Source organism: Xyrauchen texanus, chromosome 41 (assembly GCF_025860055.1).
Source record: "Xyrauchen texanus isolate HMW12.3.18 chromosome 41, RBS_HiC_50CHRs, whole genome shotgun sequence".
Taxonomy (NCBI): domain Eukaryota; kingdom Metazoa; phylum Chordata; class Actinopteri; order Cypriniformes; family Catostomidae; genus Xyrauchen; species Xyrauchen texanus.
The window spans coordinates 2,740,354-2,747,384 of record NC_068316.1 but is presented as its reverse complement, the minus strand read 5'-3'; positions in this window follow the sequence as shown (position 1 = coordinate 2,747,384).

The following is a 7,031-nucleotide window of genomic DNA, read 5'->3' as shown; positions in this document are numbered from 1 at the left end:
TTGCTGTAGCCATTGAGAGATTGGGACGGGGTGGAATAACAGGGGTCAAAACAGTGTTACTATGAATGCAAACTTTAATGCAGCGAAAAAGAGACACTCTATTAGCATAACATGGGTATATATAATTAAATAAACATTTCCAACATTCTTTTGAATGTCCAAGTACTAAACTAAAACATTTGATGATATGAGTGTACCCTCATTTACTATTACTATTATTTTGAATGGCCATGGAAAATGAAGCAATGTGATAACAAATTTACCTAGTCACAAAAAGCAGTCTGTTGATTTACCTGATGAACTTTCACCTTTTGCTGACCCTTTATGCTTCTAAATCACTTGCACCTTGAAGAGTGGAGGAGGGCGGGGCCGGTCTGTTACAAAGCACGCCCGGTCCCCAATCAGCCCAGACATCTGCTCTGCAATTCTCTCTTTCGAACCGTCGTCACCGGCCGCCTTTATCCCTCGCGCACCCCCATCAGGCTGATTGGGGACCGGGCGTGCGTTGTTCCAGCCCGGCCCCACCCTCCTCCACTCTACGCACCTTTATTAGCAACTGACGCATAAGTGTAGCTTTGCATGTCACACATTCTGCTTCCCACGGATCTCCACCTGGATGAAAGCATGGGAATTTTTGGTGCAAATGTTCTGTAAATTTGCACTTTCGTTGGGGCCAGGGGCGATTCTAGGGTCAGACCTTTAGGGGTGCTGAGCACCCAATGAGCCCCACTGCCACCACCCACCCTCTTTTCACACAAAAACAAAAAATATGTCTATTGAAAAATAACTTTATAATTTTAACATTGGTTCAACTAACTCCAAAATCCAGATTTATTTTTTTATTTTTTTTTTAGACCTTTTCAGAGCGCCAGCTTTTTTTTTTTTCACACAGACAGCCCCCTGTAACAAACACAAAACCTTCTTCACTCAGCTGGTTTTCCTGACCGTTAACTCCATGTGCCTCCTTTTGTATCAACAGTCATCAGATTGGTTGGATTAGATTCAACTTTATTGTCATTGAACAAAGTAACAGGTACTTGGACAATGAAATGTAATTCATCTTCTGTAAATTATTTACAAAAAATGGTTCTTGAAAGGCTCTTTTTAGTGTGCCAAACTGAGTATGAGGTTATTGAGACAGCTTTAACTGTTTAGGACCAGTGTCCTTATCCCCTAAGTCTGAACAGCTCTCTTCTGTCTCTGCTGCTTTGGCTTGGTGGTCTCTATGTTGCACTCCCTCGGTCTCTTCATTTCTTTCAGTCAATTAGCTCTCATCCCTTATGGACTCTCCCTGTTGTTTTCCTCCTCCTTTATTATGAAAAAATGTGGTGTAAAATAATGTTACAAAAAGTAAAGAGTAATGCTAGGAGTTCAGGAGTGAAGCCTGGTTCAGGTTAAATCCTCTGTGTGTGAGGAATGAATAAATACAGCAAAAGAAAAGCATTCAACTTTCTTTTATTGTCTAGTTTGATAGTCAGCCACATCTGAAAAATAACAGATATAAATCTAGGAATGAATAACAATTCATTTAAAAAGCCACACTGAGTGTTTTCACACATACTGGTGGTATACAGTGATATGTTTGTTTTACTCTGGTCCAAACGCCAGGGCTTCATGTTTCCATGACGACTGACCAGAAAAGACGCACGTGATGTCATGTTTACATGACTCCCGATTGTTAAAATGAGTATCAAATTAACGATAAACTTTACCAACAGAGACACACGTACACACTACACAGGTACGCAGTTTATTTGTCGCGCTGCTGTTTTTGTTTCACGCTCTAGCAGTTAATAAACAGAACTGCACGCGTCTTGCGGAAGAACATTGTAACCGGCGCTACTTCTCTCCGTTTATGACTATGGACGAGTCACCCAGGTGCTGTGCTACTCCACAGCGGCCGCGACCCGCTGGACTAAAATAGTCCGAAAATAAACACTTATTATAGGTGTACCATGGTGATTCAGGTGACTCCAGTACTCACCGATATGGCTTCGGAATCGGAGCAACTCTAGGTAAAAGGAAAGAAGTGTGAGACACAGCTTTGGAGCAACTTAGTTGATTCACAACGATACATAACGGGTTCTCACTCTGCGTGTGTTTCGCGCTGGATGACGGTCGTGCTGAGCGGTGCAGGTACAGAGGAGATGTAGAAGAAGAGAAGAGGATGACACCATTTGCTAAGCGGGGGTGTTTTCGTTTTCATCCTTAACACATACATTTTAAACCACAAACTACGGAGTATGTTTTGGACATTCTTTAACCTTGTCAAAGACGAACAAAAATTTTAGAATAACAACATTTCTTACTCCAAGTTTTAGGGGTGCTGAGCTCCTTTTTAGGGGTGCTGAAGCACCCCTAAAAAGGGGCTAGCCTCGCCCTTGGTTGGGGCATCGTTTCCACTCAGCTGCCATTTGCTGCTCCTGTCAAGCAACTGTTTGATGCCGAACACAACATCGCTTTGCGTGTTTGCGGAGAGATTGGCAGGCAGGAATTTGAATATCTCCTGTCCGTGGATTTCCGAATAATCTTCAATTCATCTCTACTTTGTATTTGTTTGGTTTTATTTACATTTCATTGACTTTAATTGGGAAAAATAGTTACAAAATTGATAAATTTGATAATAGATTAGAAATCGAGAAACATTAAATAAATAGCTGTAATTAGATGAGATTTAATGGAATTGAAGAGAAAGAATATTGAATAGAAATCACTAAAATTGATTGACTAAATAACTAAAAGTTTAGAGGGATGGACACCAGTTGGCACTGTCATGTACGGTGTTAATTTGCACGTTTTTCTTTTTTCTGTTCATTTGGTTTTGGGGGAAGATTGGGGTTTGATTGTTGCACTAATGTTAGAATGTGGACTTTATAATTTTATGTTTGAAACACAATCAATTTTTTTCTAATATGTCAAAATCTCAAATGTTAATATGAGTGGATTGTTTCTTTCCACATGGAATGTGAATGGGTTGGGGCACCCCATAAAAAGAAGGAGGGTTATTTATTTTCTTAAACATAAGAAATTTGACAGTGTTTTTTCAAGAAATTTATCTTTGCCTGAAGGAAGCTGAAAAATTTGGGAAGATATGGGGTGGGCATGTTTTCTTTAGTGCTGGCTCAAGTAAGAGCAGGGGAGTCATTACATTGATAATTAAACATCTACATTTCAAATGTCTCAAATGGATTAAAGATAAATTAGGAAGAGTCGAAGGTTGATTTTGAATAATATTTACACACCTAATGCCGATGTTCAGGGCTTTTTTACAGATCTTGATGGGGTGTTGCAAACCGCTGGCACCCCTCATGATATAATATTGGGAGGAGACTTTAATATATTGATGGACTCCTTGTTGGAGTCCTTGATCATAGTGAAGCAAAAGTGTGTAAGCCCCCCTAGAGCAACATTGATGCTTCCTATGCTTCCTTTACCTACTTATCTTTTCCATGTTACACCTTTTAAAAGTACAATGCATTACAAAACATTATATGACACATTTAATGGAAGTTTCAATGCATTATACTCTTTAAAAGTAAAACCAATTCCAAGAATAATTAAGTATTAAAAGTATTATTTAAAAATGTATATACACCGAATGACGGTATAGTCCATCCGGCTGTTGTACAGGATATGTGTAACAAGGCAGGCGAGGACATGGATAAGGATCTAAATGCAGCTTTAATAAAACAAAGGTAAACAATGCCTGCCATGGCCAATGAGCCATGGCAGGCTTGGACGAAGGAGCCGTTTATCATTTCTCACCGGAGCTTATGGTACAACTACGTCATACGCCTGAACCCGTCTCTCTTGTGACCACTCGGACGGCCGTTGCCGGAAGCCAGTGATTATAGTTTATAAAGTTATTCATATGGATATTTTTCTAACAAAAATGCATCGCTTCACTTCAGAAAGCCTTTATTAACCCTCCTGGAGCCATATAGATTACTTTAATGATGGATGGGTGCACTTTTATGGGCTTCAAAATCTAAGGTAGCATTCACTCCCATTATAAAGCTTAGAAGAGCCAGTACAATTTTTTATATAACTCTGATTATGTTTTGCTGAAAGAAGAAAGTCATAGGATGGCTTGAGGGTGAGTAAATTGTGGTATACGTTTCATTTTTGGGTGAACTAACCTTTTAACAACTTTACACATAAGAATAATCACTGTGAATTTGATATTATAATGATACTTGCCTTTAAAATGTTTATGTGTCAAAACTGACAGCTTTGTAAACTAGAAACAACCACAACATTAAAAAAAAACAACTATTTACAATTGATAACAACTCTACAACATACACAAATATGAGAACTTTGAGTAAATGCAGTACTGTAAACATGTTATTTAATTATTTATGGATAGAAGTTTAGCTGTTTTCTTGAAATTATAACCAGTAAAGCGAATATCGGTTGGGTTAGGTTAGGTTAGGTTGGGTTAGGGTTATGTTATGTTATGTTAGGTTAGAGTTAGGTTTATGTTATGTTAGGTTAGGTTAGGGTTATGTTATGTTAGGTTAGGTTGGGTTAGGTTAGGTTAGGTTGGGTTAGGTTGGGTTAGGGTTATGTTATGTTAGGTTAGGTTGGGTTAGGTTTATGTTATGTTAGGTTAGGTTAGGGTTATGTTATGTTAGGTTAGGTTAGGTTAGGTTAGGTTAGGTTAGGTTAGGTTAGGTTATGTTATGTTAGGTTAGGTTAGGTTGGGTTAGGTTTATGTTATGTTAGGTTAGGTTGGGTTAGGGTTATGTTATGTTAGGTTAGAGTTAGGTTAGGTTGGGTTAGGTTAGGTTGGGTTAGGTTGGGTTAGGTTAGGTTAGGTTGGGTTAGGTTGAGTTAGGGTTAGGTTAGGTTAGGTTAGGTTAGGTTAGGTTAGGTTAGGTTAGGTTAGGTTAGGTTAGGTTAGGTTAGGGTTAGGTTAGGTTAGGTAGTATAATTCTTAATTATATCTCTGTTATTTGTAATATGACTAGCATTTACTACACTGCCTGATCACTAAATCAGTTTTATCACTTTACTATTGTACTAAAACTGTTTTAATGAATGTTTGAGTGTGTGAAATGGATTTCCAAATTTGTATGAATTGGTAGTAGGGAATGTACAGCTTTAATAAGATTGAAATCACACACCATCACACACGTTTTGTTCAAAATTGTGCTTAAGTTCCACATTTCAGATAAAGTACCCGTTTGAAATAAAAATAAAGAAATGTCAAAACACTGTTAGCTTCCTTTTGTTCATAAGTTTCATTGTACCACCATGCGAACCATCACAGACTTCAAAGGAGATTTTTTTCTGCAAACAAATGGGCTTCTCTAGACGCAGTGGCCACTTCACATAATGTTTTCTGTGGAGATATTTGATTATTCAGCTCTCTCAGTTTTTACAAACTAAATGAGAAAACACTTTCTACTTTAGAGACCTATTTTAGCTTATTAAAGACATGTATCAAATACAAAGCCATGATGAGTAATAAAATACATGATAACAGAAACATATACCAGAGAAAACCAATGAACAATGTTTTAAAACCGTTTAATAACATTTTGCTTTGAAGAAAAAAAAAAACTTTTCTAAACACTTTTCTCTTCCTTTTTTTCACACGTTTGGTTGTCACAATGTTTTTTCAGTGAAAGGAAATCGTAAAAGGCCAGGGAACTCATTACACCATCTTGTTTTCCTGAACAGGATCACACAAGACCCCGTCTGGTCTGATCAAGGTGTGAACAGAGGGTATGTGCCAAACTTGAAACCCCTCCCACCCCAGACATCTGAGTCCCCGTAAAAACTCATTATCGCTTGAACGTCTTGTGAAAGGACTTTGATCAGAAAAATGTAAGATTAATTGTGCTAAAGATACATTTTAAATTTAATGTATTATATTTTATTTAAAATAGTGTTTGTTGAAATGAAAATGTTAAACACATTTTATGTTAAACCTTTTGTTCATCATCTTTAAAGTGACAACGTTAGAGATGTGCTTCACAATCGAATCCCTATTGTTTAAAAATCAAATTTTCTTCTCTTTTGTTAAAAATAAAAATTTGTGTTAAAGCTGCATCTAAAATGACATGCAATTCATTACTGTGTTATAGTAACATAACTCTGTTTGATTACATAATGTTATGTAAGATTAAATTTTTTGCTAAACCATTTGTTCATTATCTTTAAATAACTGAGTTCCCCTTCTGTCACTCTTTCTGCAAAAGAGTATATTTCCTCTATTAGAGCAAAACACATGAACGTCTTTTTAAGGATGCCTTTCCATCTTTGTGGGATTGGCCCCGTGGCACACATCGCATGGCCATGATGCCAATCTGCCACCACTTCTTCAGCCCTCGGACAGACCTTGCAATTTTACGGGCAGGGGTTCCCTTACAGCAAGAGTCAAGGCGCGGCATGGTTACGACAGATGCCTCCAAGCTAGGCTGAGGCACCTTGTGCAATGGGCATTCAGACGCAGGCTCCTGGACAGGACTGCGACTGTGTTGTCATATCAACAGCCTCATGTTGTTGGTGGTACTGCTCACCCTGCGGAGGCATTTGCTGTTAATCCAGGGTAAGAGCGTGTTGGTCCGGCCAGACAACACAGTGACGGTGACGTATATAAACTGCCAAGGCAGCTTACGTCCGAGTCGTATGGCACAACCCGCCTGCCGTCTTCTCCTTCAGTCAGAGGACCACTCGCATCCCAGGTGGCCCCAACCGTACAGCGGATATGCTGTCGTGGCAGGTGTTTGCTTCCCAGGAATCCTCCCACTACCCGCTCTACTTCAGCACAGACACGTTGGCACACAGCTGGCCCCAAGGGCTGCGCAAATGTGCGTTCCCCCAGTGAGCCGGCTTGCACAGAATTTGTGAAAGGTCAGGGAGGACAAGGAACAGGTCACCCTCGTGGCACCGTACTGGCCCACTCAGACTTGGTTGTCAGATCTCATGCTCCTCACGACAGCCCCTCCCTGGCAAGTTCTCCTGTGGCACCATCTGGCACCCACGCCCAAAACTCTGGAATCTCCATGTCTGGCCCCTGG